The sequence below is a fragment of the Papaver somniferum genome, chromosome 10 (assembly GCF_003573695.1).
Source record: "Papaver somniferum cultivar HN1 chromosome 10, ASM357369v1, whole genome shotgun sequence".
Taxonomy (NCBI): Eukaryota; Viridiplantae; Streptophyta; class Magnoliopsida; order Ranunculales; family Papaveraceae; genus Papaver; species Papaver somniferum.
In genome coordinates, this window is record NC_039367.1 from 143,568,394 (window position 1) to 143,588,042 (window position 19,649).

Consider the following 19,649-nt stretch of genomic DNA (forward strand, 5'->3'; position numbering starts at 1 on the left):
CTTAGTACAATTAAAGACTTGAAATAAAATAAATTTGTATAATAATGGGAAACTGTACATTAATAGAAAAATCTCAAGACTTTTATGATACACTAAAATTTTATGCAGACTCAAATTTAAATAATATTAAGTTACCAGCGCCAATACTCAACAAGATATAATATGTGAATTCAATAGGAATAAATAAAATAAATTATATCAATATTTTACGTGAATGTAGAATTATATTTAGAAAATTAAGACTTACTGTACCAACGGGACTATAAACAAACCTATAAAGATAATAACAAAGAAATAGAAAATAGTTACACTGCCGATAATAGTATTTCAATACTTATGTTAATAACAAATTTATAGTAGAAAATAATATTTGGAAAATTGATATATAGCATGATAGTAAGTTAAAATAACAGATATTATAGATTTACGTGAAGACAAATTTGGATTAGCTATATGAATAAATGTATAACAAATATGGAACTACGTCAAATTAATAAATATTAGACTGTAAATTTTAGCTCGGAGAACTTAGACATCCTTTTTGTTAGAATTTAGTTCAGCGTAGTGAACTTAGAGCTACAAATTATAGATTCTAGTTGTAGAAAACCTCATAGGCTTGTGTTTCATTTCTTGTCATTTCGAACTCATTTGAAATGAGTTAGTTTTCACGCGTTTGTAAGTATGAGCAGTACTTGCATTTAGTCGAGAGATAATAATTCTCTATAAGGTGGGGAGGTTTGAAGACTATATGGTGGATCGATTTTCGAGGAAGAAAATGATATAAGGTGGGTAGAATGTAACGAGCCTCAAGCTCGTCAACGCTATTAGACCAGTCATGAGACGACTAAGCCGTTATTGACCCATTTAATTAGAGACACACGTTAATTAATAGAAGTTAATCTAACAACGATCTAGTTACGAAATTAGTACCACTAGATAGGTCTCGAAAAGTTAGACGAAATGGACTACTCGAGCGTGTAACTCGGATACCAGACGAAGAAAATATCTTTGGATTAGTGTGAAGGGCAAAATCGTCTTTTTGTTGATAGACTGACCCAGGATTCCCTTATTCGTTGATGGACGCGTGGATATTTTTGTTGGTCTTATCACCAACACCGGATCGAAGAGAAATTCATTTCTCTTTTCTTTCTTCTCTCTTCTTCTTCTTTGTTTCTCCCTTTCTCTTCTCTGTCGTTTTTATTCTCAGTGGTTTGAGCCTGAGTCTCTCGAAATTAGATCTTAGAAAGCTCGTAGTTGTTGATTTGAGGGAGAAGGTGATGCTGATGCTGTCGACTGGGTTTTAGAATAATCAGAAAAAGGGGTAAGCTAATTTAGGGTTTTCTGTTAATTGATTTTCTTTATGAAATTGTTTCGTTTTAATCGATTATAGAATGGGTTTGTTTTTATTTTAAGTCTAGATGAATATATGAAGTTTAATTTTGATTTCAAGGAATTAGTGTTTTCAGTTCTTCCCTAAATTAGATCAGAAATTAGGATTTGGGGAATTAAGATGTTGATGAAGAATTGTAGATGAAGATGATAAAATTAATAGTGGATGGGATCACTAGAATTCTAGAGTTAGATGCATGTAAGGACAAGATAGAATTCATGTTTGTGTTGGTACTGCTCTGAGTTGCAGTTGTGAGTTCATGGTGGTTTGAGAAGTTCTATTGTTGTGGCAGAAATAATGACAAAAAATGGATGAATGAATTGGGATTGAGTCAAGGAAGGTGGTGTTGTTAATCTGGTGGGGGTGCAGATGTTTTGTTAGTTGCAAATGAAGTGCAGTTGCTAATGAAGCTAAATATGAGTAAATGGTGGTGTTGATATTGAACTGGTTGAGAGACTGTTGAAATTAGAGGAAACATGAGGAAGCTGTTGATGTCGTATGCTATGTGGTTGAAGTTGCAGGGGATATCTGTGGCTAATGGAGGTTTAGAAAATATTGGATTTGGTGTTATTGCACAGAAATGGAGCCGTCAGCATTTGTGTTCATCAATTGCAGATGCAGACTTGAGGTGTAGTAAACCAATGCTGATAGTGATTTCTGGGAAGCTGGAGTTGTTATGATTGAAGTGACTGCAGGTGTTGTGAAATGATATCACGGGTGCAGGGGTTGCTGGGACTGTAACTATAACTGTGAATATTGGGTTGAGTATGGTCTCAACTGAAGTTGCAGGTGGTATGAATGAGTTTGTGATAGGGATATCTTGTTTTGGCTAAAATGGTGGTGCTGGTTGAGTTGGAAGTTGCAGATGTCTGAGTTGAAGTTTAGATGAATGAATCTGGGTTTATATATAGTTTGGGAATTAGAATTGGAGGACGAATTGTAATAAAGTGAACTGGAGTTACAGAATGATTTGTTGTTGCATATGAGTGTTTAGAGATGAAGTAGCAGTTGGTTATTATGAAGAGGATAGTCTAAGTTAATTGTGTTTAGATATAAGTATGTAGCAAATGTTGATGAAGTTCCTGTTGAGCTGAAATGTAACTGAAGAGAAGTTGCAAATTATGTAAGAGTGTTAATGAAGTAGTGATGGAATTGATTGAGATTCAAGAGTTTGATTTAAGGATTGTAAATTGTTTAAGCTGTAGGTTTGCAATTAGAGTTTGAAATGCATCATGTTAGTCTTGGCATGAGTTGTGTTGCTTCATGTTTGTGTAATAGAAGTTTGGCCTGTGCAAGGGCCTTGGTTTGTATAATCTTAATCAGTCTTGTTGACTGAGTTGTCTCACTGATTTACTGTTTAGCTCAGTGGACCTTGACCAGTTGACTGGTGACCAGACTTTGACTAGTTTTACTAGTTTGACTTGACCTTGACCATAGACTTTGTCTTTGACTGTTGACCATACTTTGACAGTGTTACTAGTTTGACTTGACCTTGACCTTGACCATAGACTTTATCTTTGTGTTATCCTGACTTTGGACGTTGACTATTATTAGACCTCTTTGACCCGACGTGGACTGTTAGTGACTGTTGGTTGACCCAGTTGGGTCAGCCCTTGTGTAGTGGGCCGAGTTTAGTGGACTTGGGCTTTAATCTAGTTTTCTTATTTAGATGAATTGGACCACTTGTGGTCGGACTTGACCTTTGGTTCCTTTTACAAAGTTATAGATATTCTGAAGACATATCTAATGAACTATAGAACCAGCCTAAATCAATTAGTAAACCTTAGATGTGCTAAAGATAGACAGTGAAAAGGTGTAGAATAATTAATGGGCTTAGAACCATTAGATAGTTCACTTAGCCTATAACTAGAGTGTTGTATGAGATTATGTTATGAGCCTTGTGTGCGCCTTTTGGCTAATCTTTAGAGTGCTTGTGTGATTAACAGTTAGTCGTTATTAACAACGATCGATTCAAAGGATGATCCAGTGGATTGAACATCTCGAGGTAGGCGAGGCTTGTCATCAAAAGAGGTGGGAATCAATAACGAACTCTCTTGTATTCATTATTGTTTTATAAATCAATCTTTTGTGAAATTCATGCAAATCTTTGTTACTATATGATGGTGTATGTATGTATTATTTGTGTGTAATACAAACTAGTTTTCTTTTACATTTTGGGGTGAGATTGGATCTTTAGAAGCAACTAATATCTGTGTTTTGGGAGTATTTACTTATTTTCCAAAATGTGATTCTTTCAATTGACTGGAAAGTGGTTACAGTCTTTATTTGTTGTTAACATGAAAGGGAGAAGGTTTCCTTTTGATTGGTGTGATATCTGTGCTCCCAAATGTTATATCTATTTATTGCAAACCTAGATAGACCTCGTTGGGTTGAATATCATATAGGTCTGGTTTTAAATTGGTCATTATACTTTCCTTATTTCTGTACGGGGGCAACACACATCTCATACGTGAATGTTTACTGTTTCTTTTAAATTACTTTCAAAAGCTATTATATTATGTTTTGGTATTTAGAAAGAATGATGTTGAGAATCTTATATATGATTGTTGGATTTACGCGTGGGCGGATTGTGGGCTCTCCACTGTGTAAGCACTTCGATCGCATATACTGTTGTTACCATTAGATCTCTTTAGATACTTGATATGTAGAGTGCACGTAGAATAAGGTACTGATATACTAGTAGTAACTAGTACTAGTACTAATAGTAATATGTTATATATTGATACTACATATTAATATGTTATATGTTATATATTAATACTACATATTAATATGTAGTATCAATATGTTATGTTCAACACTGTTATGTTATGTATTGATACTACATATTGATATGTAGTATGTTATATATTGGTATGTAATATGTTTGATATGTAGTATGTTATTTATTGATACTACATATATGTAGTATGTTATATATTGATATGTAGTATGTCATGTATTGATACTACATATCAAAAAATTGCTATGTTTATTGTGGATTTTGTGATCTACTTTTGTTAGACTTAATGGGAATGCAATGCAAACTTTAGTAGTCTTATTTCGGTTTATAAGATATTTGCTCTTGTGGTTGTGAGCGTTCTCTTATTTGTTCTCAATCTGCTAATATAATTGCTATTTATGCTTGATTATTGAAAACTCTTATTTGTATAATGATAAACAAGTTTCCTTGTTCCTTCCATTCGCATCTATATTTAGTCGTCATTTGGAAATAGTGTCAAGCTGGACTACAAATTTAGTTAATCACTTGACACTTGTTCATTGGCTTGAATGTAGATGGGGATTGATGTATAAATTTTTTCTCTTTCATACAAATCCTGTGAATTGCCAGAGGTAGCATTTGTGTTTTATCGATCAACGTTTCAGTCAGATAACAGACTTATGATATGTTTTTTTGATGTGTTTAACCTTCTGGTTATTGTCGAGTTTTGAATTGTTTGGAGTTTGTTTTATGGTATGTTAGACTAATCTTCGTAGCTTTCTACTATTGGTTTCGGCATTATTTTCCATTCTGCAACTTCCGTCGCTGCAATAATGCAAGGTAGAGAAGAAATTGTTAGGGGATGAAGAAATTTGTGTCAGTGGCATTATGTTCTTGTGATTGAATTTTTGTTTCAACATCAGCTAATGATTTTTCTCATGACCTCCTCATGTTGATACTTCTAGAGATAAAGAAATTTCTGATACTGTTACGGCTTTGGTTTCGAGTCTATTTAGATTTAACCCATTCTATTCCAGTGTCTGGTTAGCTTGGTATAATCTAACCACTTGCAGGCTAGGTAAATTTTTTTTCGTTACTTTAAAAAACAATTCTGAATTTGTTTAGGTCAACTGAACTTTGTAGATTCACCAAGTGTCTTAGTTGTTCTCATTTTTTGTGCTTACTGAATTTAGCGCTGAGAGTTATTTAGGTGTTCCTTCTGCTATCCTTTGTGGGTGGTGTGCATTATAAGATATTATGTTGGTGATTAACAACATTGATTAATCCAATTGAAATGAGATTACTGTGTTGATATTATGTATGTTGAAAGATGCATCTGACTTCTACAACATCTGCGCAGGTACTAGAAACACCAACACATAGTGGTTTGCAGACACCCATACACGTTCGATCTTGGGAATCCTAATGCTACCGCAACTCCGGGCAAGCTGAACCAGTCCACAGTGTCAGTTTGGAAGTCCCCTCTGCTGATATGAAGCATCAGCACTGACCACAAGTTCAGGTTGGGAGTAGAGATATATAGTTGAAGCTGTTTGGAACCCCAATGGTAATAAATCAGGGATATCATCTGGTAGCACAGTAGACTAATAGCATTCAGTAGCATAACTTAGTTTGTATTGAAATTTTTAGATACAAAGCTACATCATTCCTTTTGAGCTTCAGAGTCCTAATTTCAGTTTCTTTTAAGTTGCATTGGTTCCTACTATCCTCTTTGTGAGTTTATCATGGCAATCTGACATCTTGATAACTATCAACTTAAAAGGGCTAAGGGATAACTTTTCAGTAGTGTATATGATGATATTTCCTCTCCAAATTAGACAAGCGATTGAACTTTTCATCAATGTGTACATTAGCTAATTCATCAATTACCTTCGTAGTATTGGTTTTGTATGATTCTGGTGGTGATGCAACAAGCACACGACATGTATTAAAAGTTCTGAGCGATGCAAAGTTGAAATTGTGTGTAGTTATCTACTCCACACGACATGTTAACTTTAAAGATTTTTTTTATATGAAGTATACTGCTAAATTTTGGCAAATCGTATTATCTTATCTAATTTGCCAAGTTCATTTCACATTGCAGATACTGTAGTTTGGTAATGATTGCTCTAAAAAGTTCAAATGTAGAGATTCCTTCTGGTGTCTGTGCAAAAGCCCAAATGCGGTCGAGCCTGGAATTCTTGTATTTCCACAACCCAGCATAGGGGATGTAGGATCGAGCAAGAGAGAGGAGAGCACACGCGGAAGCAATAAAACGATTACATTGATAATCAGTTTGGTGTACATTAACTCATCGCTTAACAGCCTATTTATAGTCTCACAAACTTGATGATGATTCAAAGTATTTACCTAATAAAATCAAACTCTAAATAAAGCACACTTCTAGAAATATAAAGAAACTCTAAATATAGTAAAACTCTAAAACAGGCAACCGACACAACTTGCTCTTCTAGTTAACTGGAACTTCCAAATATCGCACGGTGTGTCAACAACGTATGTTGATCCAACTTGACTGCGTCAACTGCAACAGTTGATCCATTCGGACTGGATCAACATCATATGTTGATCCACGAACCAAATCGCCATATCTTGGTTTAACTTCTAACAGGGGAGTCTGGAATTCTTATGTTTCCACAACTCCAGCAGCGGGGGAGTCCTGTTGCATGTACAAATGAAGCACCAACACTGACCACTGGATCAGGTTGGAAGTAGAGGTACTGAGGCTGTTTCGAACACCCGTGGATACAAAGCAGGGATATCATTGTTGTGTAGCTTTATGCAAAATATGAATACAGCTGATTTTTTTGAGTCGCACGCTCGCAATGCAAATTCATATTGGTTAGAATAGACTTCTAAATTCCGATCATCAATGCCTATTCTGACTCAACGAATCTAATTAGCAAATTTGTTTCCTTTTTATGAGTGTTGTTGTAATCTGCCAAATTGTCGTACACAAAAATCATTTTGTACATCTTTTCCCAACAAAAAAAATTCTTTGTAATATGATTTTGTAGCCCTACCTTGGTTGCAAAAACGTCAAGAGTCCCAATTTCAGCTTCTACCTGGCAACCCAACGCCGGGGCAGCTAAATAGCATTCTGGTGCATAATGCATTACATGGGTAGTTTTTCATTGATAAGTATGTTGTTTTTTTGTCTTTCGGTTTCGTATGTTTGTTTTGTTATTTGGTTTCAGAAATATGGGGGTTCATCTTTGGAGTTAGGAATGTATCATGTGGACTGTTATATAGGTTGGTCATGGAGTCAGTAGGAAGCGTATTTTCTGAGAGAAAGACTTTTAATAATTTGGTTGACATCTTAGTCGATTAATTTTCTGGCTTGTCATGTTGCCAGAGAGCCAAATCTTTAAAGATAAATGCTTTTGTCAAGATTAGCAAATTTTTGGAGAGCCAATCTTGTACTTGATAAGTTTTCCTTCATGGGACAGATAGTTGTTTAGTGCAATTACTTGGTCTTAATATATTTAAACATTTCAGAGAGATTCATCAGGGAAAGAATGGACTCCAAAGAACTCTTACTAATTCTCTGGACTTGTGGTACTGGTGGTGGTAGTTAAGGGTTCTGATTATCAAGAAACTGCAAAGCAAAACGAAACGAAACAACTTTTTTTTAGCAGTCACACGTTTGCTGACTGAATAATAGTACGTAACAAGACCACCACGCTTGCAAGATCAACAGAGAGGGCAAAGTAGATTCTCATCTGTCTACTAATCAAGGAAAAATCTATTATTAGCAGTAAAATCTGAAAGAGAAAGACGACTTCCTTCTGAGACATTTCAATAGTAGAAATCCATCTCAAAAGCAGACATTGTTGTATAGAACTCTATGATGCATACCAAAAGTTGGAACAAAATGATGGAGTTGGTCACTTATTGACATAACAATGATGGTAAACATGTCCAACGCCCTGTAACCAAATTGGTACAAAACCAGAGTCCAAGTGCGACTCTCTGGACTCTGAAAATGTTTTGTCTCATTAAGTAGATACAGTCTTAAGGTAATTTGATGAAATGTCCTTATCGAGTCTTCTCTCCCATGCTCCTTTTCCTTATCATTTTCCATTGTTTCACACGAGTTTTGGGGAAAGTCTGACACTAATTTGATGGTAAACAATGCTTTCAGTTGTAAAAAACAGACAGACAAAAAAGAGAAATCAATAGTGTGCGAGTGTGTGTGCAAGGAGGATCTTCCAGGGCATCTCTGTCATGTACCTGACCTGACAGGTTCCTTTGCGAGTTGAGTTAGCCCATAGCCATTAGAGCAGTTCATATGGGATGAACAAACTCAAAGTTTGTTCATTTTGCTCCCACTATGGAACGAACAAACATGGAAAATGGATGTCCAACTCAATATATTTGTTCATTTGAACATCGAGATGGAACACCCAGCGCGTAGGGATGCCAATTTCCCCCACCCAAACCCATCCCTGTGGGGATCCGCTCCTATTGGGTAGGGTTTACCCGAACAAATAGGGAACGGGGCGGGGTATGGGTAATCCCCGATACTAGTAATATGAAGATGGGGTGGGGATGGGATTTAAGGTCCCCACCCCATACCCGCCCCGTACCTTTCATATGTAGGGTTGAGTTATTGTTTCATATAACATTTATAGATATTTACTAGGGATACAGTGTGCATAAGGTATTTCTACAACTCACTCTTACACGTTATACTATTTGGTCGATCTTACAATGTTAGTTATTAATTCCACAGTATAACACTACACCAAATTCAAGTTTTTGTAATGGAAGGAAAGTGTTAGGGAAAAATAGAAGCTAATTTCTCTAACTAAGAAAAATGGTTACCGATAAGCAGTTATACAATGTGTTAGGATTTTGTCTAACTCTTTTTATCCATTAGGAAATTTAAATAGACTAACACTTCATTTTCATTACAATATTTATCCTAACAATTGACATTTTACACTTCATATTTATTATGTAATGTAAATATAGTGTTATAACCTTTGCTAACTCTTTATATAACTGTTCAAGTGACTAATAAAGAGATGACATGTGTCTTATTTTCTGACAATGAAGAAACACCGTGTGTCTAATGTTTATAGGGTACCTTCAGGTGACCCCGGCCACGTTCCGACTACCTGAAAATGTCACGTGCCGGCTATCTGAAAATGTCAGGTTCCGGTGACCTGAAAATGTACTTCAGTTCATGTCATGCATGTGCTCTGATTCAAATTATTAAAGTGCAAATTTATAACAAGAATGTTGGAGAAACTGCAATTCTTATTCATAAACATATCCAGTACTATTTGATACCAAAAGCAACAATTTGCAACCATTCTAAATTCACATTACAAAACTGAAACATTTGGGAAAAATACAACCAACAATCTTCTTGATCTATAACTACTTCCCAATCTTTGGCAGCAACCAGGAATGCAAAGTCCACCAAAGAAACTGGACCCCTCCTCCTCAAGGATGAAAGCTCCCAGAAATCAACCTGCAAAGTATGACAGCAAATATACATATTAAAATTTGATTGACAAAACAAATTAACTATCAAAATTTGCAACATGAATTTATTTGGCTGGTCAGTTAAATAGAGAGACAATTTGTCACTCCAAATCAATGAAAGAAAGATTTGCGACAAAATAATATAGTGCTAATGAAATATATAGGTGCATGTTTCCCAGAGAAGGGTCAAATTGATATGATGCATATCACATGGTGTGTTTTGTGAATTGTATTCTATTAGTGGGATCTTTGACCCCATTGGTGAAAGAATGGTGAAGAATCAACGTAATTTTGTGGACTGTATCCTAAAAAAACAGCAAGTTGAAGATACCTTTCAAACTAAAATAGTTACCTGCCTTGATGTGCCCAGAGCAACAAATACCACCAGGTTTCCCGCTAACTCCTTCACGAGACTTAATGCTGCTCTTACATCTCTTTACATCAGCTCTTCATCAACTTGCTCCAACACTTTCCACTGTTTTACTAATAAATCGGTGAGTTGTTCATAAATAAACAAAAGAAATACGTTGAACTTAATTCAGCTCGAATTCTCTTTGACAAATATACATTAACACAATCATGGTAGAGAAGAATCCCAAAAAACATTAAGATCTAAAGTCAGAGATATTGTTGTATACCTTCAATGTTTCAGCATCTTCTGTCAGTTACCTTTAAGTACCTGGAGGGAAACACAAAAAAAGTTAACAGCAAACAAAAACTTGTACTTAAGTTGTTACGATTATAGACAAGAACTACCAATATTAAGACATATGGTTGAGAATAAAGTGCATACACAACGAAGAAATACTCACTTCTCATCAGATGTTTTGGTTGTACAAGTCTTTGTTTAACTCGTTTCCTCGAAAAATCTGCAAAACCAACACCCAAATTGTTTAAAACTAGTGATACACGTAAAGAAACTACAAATCACGTACAACAGAAACCACATAAGAATGAACCGAGGACAACCTAAATAAATTTGAGAGGAGCACTAACTTTTCTAATGCAGACATGGAGTGCAAGATAAGCTCCATTCAGATTTCCTTTTGAAAGCATTAGCTATACATGGAGCTTTCTCCTGCAACACCAGTCAACACAATTATTAAATGTTAGATGCTTGCACGACTTAATGTCTTGTATCATGATGCACATATAGTAGGAGATGCAGAAAATATTGAAGCCAATCCAAAAACAGGGCCTCACTTATCAGCACTGGTTTGGTCTTCCAACTTTATGCATTTCATCAATCATCTGGAAAAATCAACAAGAAACAACATCAAAACCATATGAAATGGGTTATTAAAACACAAACTATATAAGTTTGAATAGATATATCACACCTGTACTTACTCAAATCTAGGAAGCCAATGATCATCCAAAACATTCCCTGCTCATCACCTTCATGTGTTTCAAATCGAATTTATCTGGTTTTAGATAGGTTTAGTAGCAGAAAGACTACATATTCTACTTCACAGTTCAAACACACACTAACCATGGGTCCACAGAGATGACTTTCATTACACAAATGCCAACTTTCTTAAAGGAAAAATTATGAAGTATAAGAAACTACACCAACATTGCAAGTTTGCAACACAAGACTCACTGATATGCTTCAATGCATACTCAACCCGTCGCTTCATCTGCAGCCAACAAACGAATTAGAACAGACTTCGGTCACAGAAGAACATATCACTTTATTACAAATCATACAAACACTATAAGTATACTAGTTGTGTAATTCTATCATTAATTTAATGAATCTTTCATCAAAAAACATTCCTAGTAACTAAAACAAACCACATATTGACTCACTTTCACAAGATTATTAACCTTGTCGAGCACCATTTCTACCTTGCCTGCCTGCCAAACTTCACCATTAGAGTTTTGACTTTTATTCATCTACAACATATAACAACAACAACAAATCAGAAGCACAATAAACAGTACACTTCGTCATCCCAATAAACTCAACAGTCTAAACAACTTAATGACTGAAATACTGAAAACCAATGTCAAAACCAGAAAAAATTCGAACACAAATAAACAAGCCCAATAACAACAAACCCTTCCTTTGTTCAAAAGGACAAACCATATTTATAAACAGAGACCCGTCAAAAAATTTATATATGTCATCTTCACAAACAGAGTAAAAAAATCCCCAAATTGAAAAACCCTAGTTTAAGATGGAGTAAAAAAAAAACAAATAAGAACAAAAATTGAACATCTACGACAACAAGGAAGAGAGACAGCGTTAGGGTTCATGAAACTATACATTTTTGAAGCTCCAATAGTCTTCTATTTGTTCATTAATTCTTCTTTTGCCTGAGAAAGAGCAAGGAAGAAAACCATTTTTTATCAAAATTAAACAAGATCATCACAAAAAACAAAAAATTAAACTCGGGTTTATACCTCAATTGTTGGCTAGTAGATCGAAGAACAATTACTATCACAGAACAAGGGTTGTTTTTTTTAATTTCAGGAACAATATCAAATTTTTAGGGTTATGAATGTTTCAATTAGGGATTTTTTTCAATTACTGATTGGTTTTTGATTCAAGGATTCAAGGATTTGCGTTAGACCTTGATTTGGAAATATTGTTATGAGAGAGGGTTGATCTTGTTGGTTGAGGCGGAGTTTGAGAGGAGAGGAGAGTAGGTATCTTGACAGACCGACCGAGAAAGAAAGAGAAAAGAAAGAAGAGAAGGAGGAAAGTGGGAGAAAAAATACATTTTGGTTTTTGGATAGAATATTTTGGACGGTGAATAGGGATCCTCAGATCCTCATACGGATTGTGTAAATTTATCAACGGTGGAAAATTGGTTTTGGAATCTCATACGGATTGAGAGGAGTTGTGTTTCTTCTCTTTGGTTTTTTGAAGTAAAGTGTGTTTCTTTTCAACCTTCTATAAGGAGAAAATCAAAGAATATACATAAATCAAAAAGCCATAACAAAACTAACTTCAGTAACTCAACTGTTTCCAAATTAAGTTATGTGTAAATCCTATACAAATTCAAATTGTGATGATGCCAATTTCACTTTACAGGCTGCAGCTTGTCCAGCGGCAATTGAAACCAGGCATAAATATGACTGCATATTTTGGTGTTTACAGGGCGTGCGGCATACATGAAATCAATTGCTCTTCACATACTTGTAATCAAGAACTATTATGATTCTTTCAGTATATATTCTTCCCTCTTCAATCAATCTTCACTATCGAAAGCAAAGTAGCGAACACATTTTGGGCAATATCACGCATTTAGGTTAGCTAATGTCAATCTAATTTCTAAACCCAATGTTACAATAATCATGTATAATGAAATCAGAGAGACATTATTGCTATCAGCCTATCACCATCTTGATGCAACAAGAAGAAAAGGTAGAAATATAAATGAAACCGACCTGTACTTAATCAAATTTTCTACCAAAATTAGGTAAGAGATCGATATTCAATCTCAAATTCCTTCTAGTATCTTGTTTAGATGATTTGGCAGACCAAAATAAACGCCTGTGACTTCAACTGAACTGATATCTAAAGCTTCTGAACGATATATGAAGAAAGATAATGGATTTAATTCGGAAGAGAGAGTTCTGTCGGTGTGGTTTTGGAAGAGTTCGGAAAGTAGATAAGTTAGGATTCGGTTCCCATATCATTTTGGTTCCGGGATATAAATTATTCTAAGGTTCTAGAATTTAAATTGGTTCCTAACAAAAGATATATAGAATTTTAAAACTTTATTTCACATTTTCTAAATTTCAAAATAAGTTATTGTGTTAGCTATCTTCAAGTGTGTTATAAATGAAAATGTTAAAGAGTTATAAAATGGGGTTGATTTTGGTACACACCCGATTTTGGGTAGGAATAGTTGTAATAGTGATTTAGTATAAAATGTGTTATATATGTATAACTAATGATCTCACACTTAGAATAGTTATTTAGCTTTTATAAGTTAATTCATAATTATGGTAACTATTATTTAATTTCCTAACCCTTTATAAGGGTTACTATAATTGTAATGAATCATTTGAGTTAGCAAAATAAAATTTGTTAGGAATCCCATTGTTACAAAAACCTTGATTTGGTGTAGTGTAATCAAGCTTATTCGATTGCAACCAAGAATAATTGGAAGAAAAATCCTTCGTACTTGATAGCTTTATTATTTTTAATTTTTTTGCACTTTTGACTTCAATACCTGGAAATTTCAACCTTGTTGACTATGGCAGGCACCTGAAGCCAGGCCGAGTCAGATATAACAATATATGGGATTTTGAAAGAATCCTAAACATCTTTTCTATTGTTTTGGGTAACCCATGGGAAACCCATTCCCTACGGGTATTGTCCATACACGTCCCCACCCCAGTCTTATGGGTAACGGGTAAGGGATGGGTTTTTGTTTTCTTGAATGGGGAGGGGATGGATTCAAGGTCCCCTCCCCATTACCATCCCTACCAGCGCGCGTCTGTGGTTAGAACGGGCGTTCTTGCTACGGACGCTGGTGTCAGAAGAAAAAACGTCAGCGTTTGTGCGTCCAACGCGCGGCTTGACAAAAACGCCAACGTCTGACACAATGGCGCCAACGACTTAACCTGAACGGCTGCAAAAACTTGTGATCCAACGGCTATATTTTTTGAAATCTATAAATACTCCTCATTTCAACTCTAAATTCACACATTCTACACATTCTTCACTCTCAAATCTTCTACAAAAATGCCTCCTAGAGTTCACGGTGTTAGATACACTCAACAAGAGAATTTAGCTATCTGCAGAGCCTACGTTTTTCAAACACAAGATGTTGCCACTGATGTTGCTACCGGTAGGAATGTATCACAATCGATGTTCTGAAAGAAAGTTTTTGAAATGGTCGCTGCTAAAACGATGAAAATTAATAGGCATGATTGTCACGGATTGGCGCATCGTTTTAGTGTAATTAGTTATAATGTATCAGAGTTCATCGCTCAACTAATGGAGAATCACAAAAATAAGCTCAACGGTGAAGCCGAACATGAAGTGGAACCCAGAACACTAGCGATGTGTCCAGCATCTCACCACGGTCGTCTTTTTGAATTCCATGCTTGTTTCAACATTCTTAGGGTGCTCATCAAATACGATCCCTACATCGCCCTAGGAATTCCACATAGCTAAAGGTCTCAGACTAGGATAAAAAGTGTAGTTGAGCTCAAGACTCCATGGAAATCATCATACAAGATGAAGGACTACTCAAGGAACTGGTGGATCTTCATCGACTAAAAGGTATGTGGAGACTTGAACTTATCTGTCACTCAAAATTCTATTTATTCTATCTCCTACTCTTGAGACAAAAGTCGTATTGATACATAGACTTTCATTATACACAGTTGTTATTTCGAGCCGAGTTAAACTCGCCTATCCATTTCTCGAAATATGTGTTGGTAAGCTTTCGCTTTAGCCAAATTCATCTTTACCTAGTGACGAAAGTCATGTTTGTTTCAATCACTTTGAAAATTTCTCTGACGAAAAATGGTCTGTGAATAACGGCTATATAAGGTCCTCTGAGAATGTTTCAATGATTGAAATGAGAGTTTAAATTACATAACCATTTGTAGGATATAAGCATTCTTGTGGAAACACATATATGTATAATTCCTTATTCCCTGAACCAAAGTTTGCGAACTTTGTTGATCAAGAGAAACATAATGTGGCGTGATCCAAGTCCGCGAACCGGCATAATTTCTCGACCCGAGAATTTCTGATGGAGTTTGTGAACTCCTTCCGTGAGCTTAAGTCCGCGAACCCAGTCCGCGAACTTAAGCAGGTTATATCTAAAACCGGTTGTTCTTGAACTCATGTTTATATAAACTAAGCAATGCTTTTGCAAAACGTGTCTATAAAGTTCATAAATTGATTCGAGTGAATCAAACCGTTTTTGCTTTGATTGTGTCTTGTGTAGTTACAAAAGATCTAAGCAATTGAACAACTCTCTAACTAGTTCATTTGAGTCATTTGGACTAGTTATGGTGAAGAAGAATACGGTGGATATGAAAGTGATCATATGGCTAACCATTTGGTTAACTATTGTTGAACCAACAAATGTTAATGTTCGGGTATGGTTCATAAACCCAAAATTGGACATTTCATTTGTGTGTAACAAGCTAAGTTTTCGATCCAACGGTTGAGAAATATTAGCTTGAATCTAATCAGGTTTTCATCTAACGGTGAATATTAAATGCTTTGTTCCCAAGTTAACATTGATTGCAAACCCTGATTTGAAAGACTATATAAGGCAGAACTCTAGCAACTGGGAAACCTAATCCCCACACCTTACGTTTGATACTAGTTGCATAGCTAGAGTCGATTCTCCTTTAACCTTTGGTTTTTTCTTCTAAACCAGGTTAACGACTTAAAGACTTCATTGGGATTGTGAAGCCAGACCGATACTACTTTTCTTGTAGTTGTGTGATCTGATCTTGCTGATTCTATCGTTACGAGTACAATTGTAATAATTGGCTCGAGATTTATATCTCTGATAGGCAAGATAGAAAAGTAATCACAAACACTTCGTCTCATCGTTTGTGATTCCACAATATCTTTTTTCGCTGCATCGATTAAGATTATTGTGAGGTGATCAATAATACTAGGTTGTTCTTCGGGAATATAAGACCGGTTTATTGATTGGTTCATGTTCACCTTGATTAATCAAAAGACGAAACAGAACTCGTAGGTATATTAGTGAGAGGCGGATTTATCAATTACCATAGACTTTTTTGTGTGATACAGATTTGTTTATTAAAGTCTTCAACTTTGGGTCGTAGCAACTCTTAGTTGTGGGTGAGATCAGCTAAGGGAATCAAGTACGTAGCATCCTGTTGGGATCAGAGGCGTAGGAGCATAAATGTACCTTGGATCAGTGTGAGATTGATTGGGGTTCAACTACAGTCCATACCGAAGTTAAATTGGAGTAGGCTAGTGTCTGTAGCGGCTTAATACAGTGGGTGTTCAATCTGGACTAGGTCCCGGGTATTTTCCGCATTTGCGGTTTCCTCGTTAACAAAATTCTGGTGTCTGTGTTATTTTTTTTCCGCATTATATTTTGTTATATAATATCACAGGTTGTGCGTTGTTCAATCAATTAGAATACCCGACCTTTTGGTTGTTGATCTAAATTGATTGGCACTTGGATATTGATCTTTGGTACCATCCAAGTTATCTCTCTTTGATAAAGACTCGCAAATTTCTATTTGGTTGAGTATATATCAAATCGAGAGATTGAGATATAAACTCGTTGATATACTTTTGTCTAGATTGACTCTGACTATTTATTTTATTCTCTAGAAAGTATATTGAAGTTTGTCCATACATATTGCTAATAGAATTGTTGGTTGTGGTTGTTGTACCCCCGCCTTTTCACATATGATAAAAAAATAGGGAGACAAACTATCTCCCTGACGAAGACCTCTTAAGGGGACGAATTTTTTACAAGGTGTACCATTCAAAAGAAAAGAAATATTTGATGAACAAATATAATGATAAATCATATTGCATCATTTTTCAGCAAAACCTAACTGTTTAAAATATCATAGACAAATGACCATTCACTATGATCGAATGCCTTATACATATCAATCTTTATGGCAATATCTCCAACTCTATCTTTTTTTTCTTTTTCATTGTGTCGAATAATTTATGAGCTATTACTATGCTATCATGAATACACCTTCCCGGCACAAAAGGTGATTGAAATGGAGAAATGATTTTAGATATGATAGGTTTCATCCTAGTGACTAACAACTTAAAAATAATCTTATATGTTGTATTGCACAAACTAATTGGACGAAAATCACTAGGTGGGGTAGGATATTATACTTTTTGGATTAAAGTCTGATAAGTGAAATTCAAACTAGGATTAAATGATTGAGTTCTAAAGAAATCCTGAACTAGGTTCACAATATCATCTTCTACAATAACCCAACTAAACTTGTAAAACCATATTTGAAACTCATCTGACCGTAGAGCTTTCCAAGATGGCATTTGAGCATAAATATTTCTAATTTCATCAACCGTAAGCATTTTCAATATAGATTGATATTGTCTTCATCAGAAATACAAACAGAATTAAGTTTAGCAATTCAATGTCCTTACCTGAATTGGACGAAGAAGTAATATGAGCAAAATGACTGTTTAGAATCTCCTCTATTTCCTCTCTTTTCTTACACCATATGCCTAACGAATTTTGTAAAGATGCCATGTAATTTCGTCTACGACGAAAATTAGCTCTATCACAAAAACAGTTCGTATTTCGGTCACCATAAGCAAAAAAATGTTCCATAAGCAAAATGAATCTGTTTTGCCAAAAGTAAATATCTTTGCATTTAGACATCATTATGAAATATTTTTCCTAACTATTTTTTTTTTTGTTTCCAGAGATTGTAAAATCAACTGCTCAAAGCAAATGCAAACACCAGAAAATTGTCGAACCACTATTTGTAGGTTTGCTATTCTGCTATGGGATATCTTTTATCCAATCAATGAAAAATAAAATAAAATAGGAATATCTTTATCTCATGTAAATAAACACAGTTCCTTGTACATATTTGTCATTTCCCCTAAAACCTCACTCCCCAATTGAAGAAGAACCCATTATTATTTCATCTTTTCATTATCAGTCCCAAAATCAGATCTCCATTTTTCTCTTAGAAAACCCTAGAAAAATGAAATTTGTGATTCAATTTGCAGTCTCTCTTTAATCAATCGAATTTCATTATGGGGAGTGTTGGAGTTAATGCATTTCCAAAAGTTAACAAGACTGTAAAACAGTAAAGAAGTTAGAAAAATAATCTAGTTAGTTTGTCAGGTTAGTGTGAATGAAGTTTGAGATAAGAAAAATCTAGAGTTTGCTAAAGTGTGTCCTGTAATGTGAACAAGTGTGAAATGAAAGACAGAGAAAAGAATTCTCTGGAGTCTGTATAGTGTGTCAGTCAAAATAGTTTATTTGAATGAAAATTCTAGAGAAGATTAGAGAGTTCAAAGATCGGCTAAAAAGCCTATATGTATGGGTACTTGTACTACTCAGTTAATAAGAGAAATGAAAAAGAAAAAAATGTTAGTGAATGAAAAACAAGATAAGATCAGAGAGAGTGAGTCAGTAACATCTAATTGAAATTTCAAATTCAGAATATCATAGAAGCAAGTCCAGGTACCAACAAAAAACACTCTAATATCCAACAGTGGTATCAGAGCTTGTTCGATTGAAATGGGCGTTTGTTTCCGCGTGCTATCATGTCGAGAAACAGCAGTTCAAGTCAATCAGTAGTTGTTCCAATATTTTTTGGAGAAAAGTAAGATTTCTGGAGTATTAAAATGAGGACATACTTCCTATCTCAAGAATTATGGGAAGTTGTCGAAAGCGGCATAACCTTGACTGAATCTACAACAACCACTCCGGAGCAACAAAAGCCTTGTACACAATTCAGATGGCAGTAGATGACACAATTTTTCGTCAAATTATGGGAGCTACAAAAGCCAAAAAGGCATGGGATTTGTTGAAAAATGAGTTTCAAGGAAATGAAAAGGTAAGATCAGTAAAATTGCAATCTTTGAGAAGAGATTTAGAGAACATTAAGATGAAAGATTCAGAAGCTGCAAAAGATTACTACTCAAGAGTAATGGAGATTGTCAATCAAATGAAAACCTATAGAGAAAATATTGGTGATAAGAAGTTGGTGGAAAAAATCCTCATAAGTCTCAATGATAAGTATGATCCTATAGTTACTGCCATTGAAGAGTCGAAAGACATCGCAACTCTTTCGGTGACAGAACTTATGGGTTCGCTTGAAGCCTATGAACAAAGATTAAATAGGCGTCATGAAAAAGAAATAGAAAGTTCTTTTCAATCAAAAGTAAACCTGAAGGCAGAAAAATCTAATGAAAAAAATGATTGTAATGAAAATTTTAGAAGAGGAGAAGAAAGTTACAAGGAGGCAAGATGGAAGAAAGAGTATCAGGCATGTAGGATTTGCGGAAAGACTAATCATCTAGAAAATGATTGTTGG

At 35.1% G+C, this 19,649-nt stretch overlaps 2 long non-coding RNA genes across 7 annotated transcripts; one reads left to right on the plus strand and one right to left on the minus strand.

Annotated features, from left to right (window-relative positions):
- Positions 1–1,123: 1,123 nt before the first annotated feature.
- LOC113315115 lies at positions 1,124–5,974 on the plus strand. The gene is made up of 3 exons (XR_003342750.1): positions 1,124–1,321; positions 3,337–3,421; positions 5,473–5,974. It is a non-coding gene; the product is annotated as an uncharacterized LOC113315115 (long non-coding RNA).
- A 3,403-nt stretch (positions 5,975–9,377) lies between these two features.
- On the minus strand, positions 9,378–12,315 carry LOC113319013. 6 transcript variants are annotated; one of them, XR_003345013.1, is made up of 11 exons: positions 12,036–12,315; positions 11,899–11,948; positions 11,439–11,525; positions 11,203–11,266; positions 10,977–11,050; positions 10,830–10,877; positions 10,623–10,704; positions 10,439–10,495; positions 10,265–10,305; positions 9,979–10,101; positions 9,378–9,612 (listed from the first exon to the last, which is right to left on the minus strand). It is a non-coding gene; the product is annotated as an uncharacterized LOC113319013 (long non-coding RNA). The 6 variants fall into 6 exon arrangements; XR_003345010.1 differs by having other exon boundaries at positions 10,977–11,024; positions 11,119–11,266; XR_003345011.1 differs by having other exon boundaries at positions 10,967–11,024; positions 11,119–11,266.
- Positions 12,316–19,649: the final 7,334 nt, after the last annotated feature.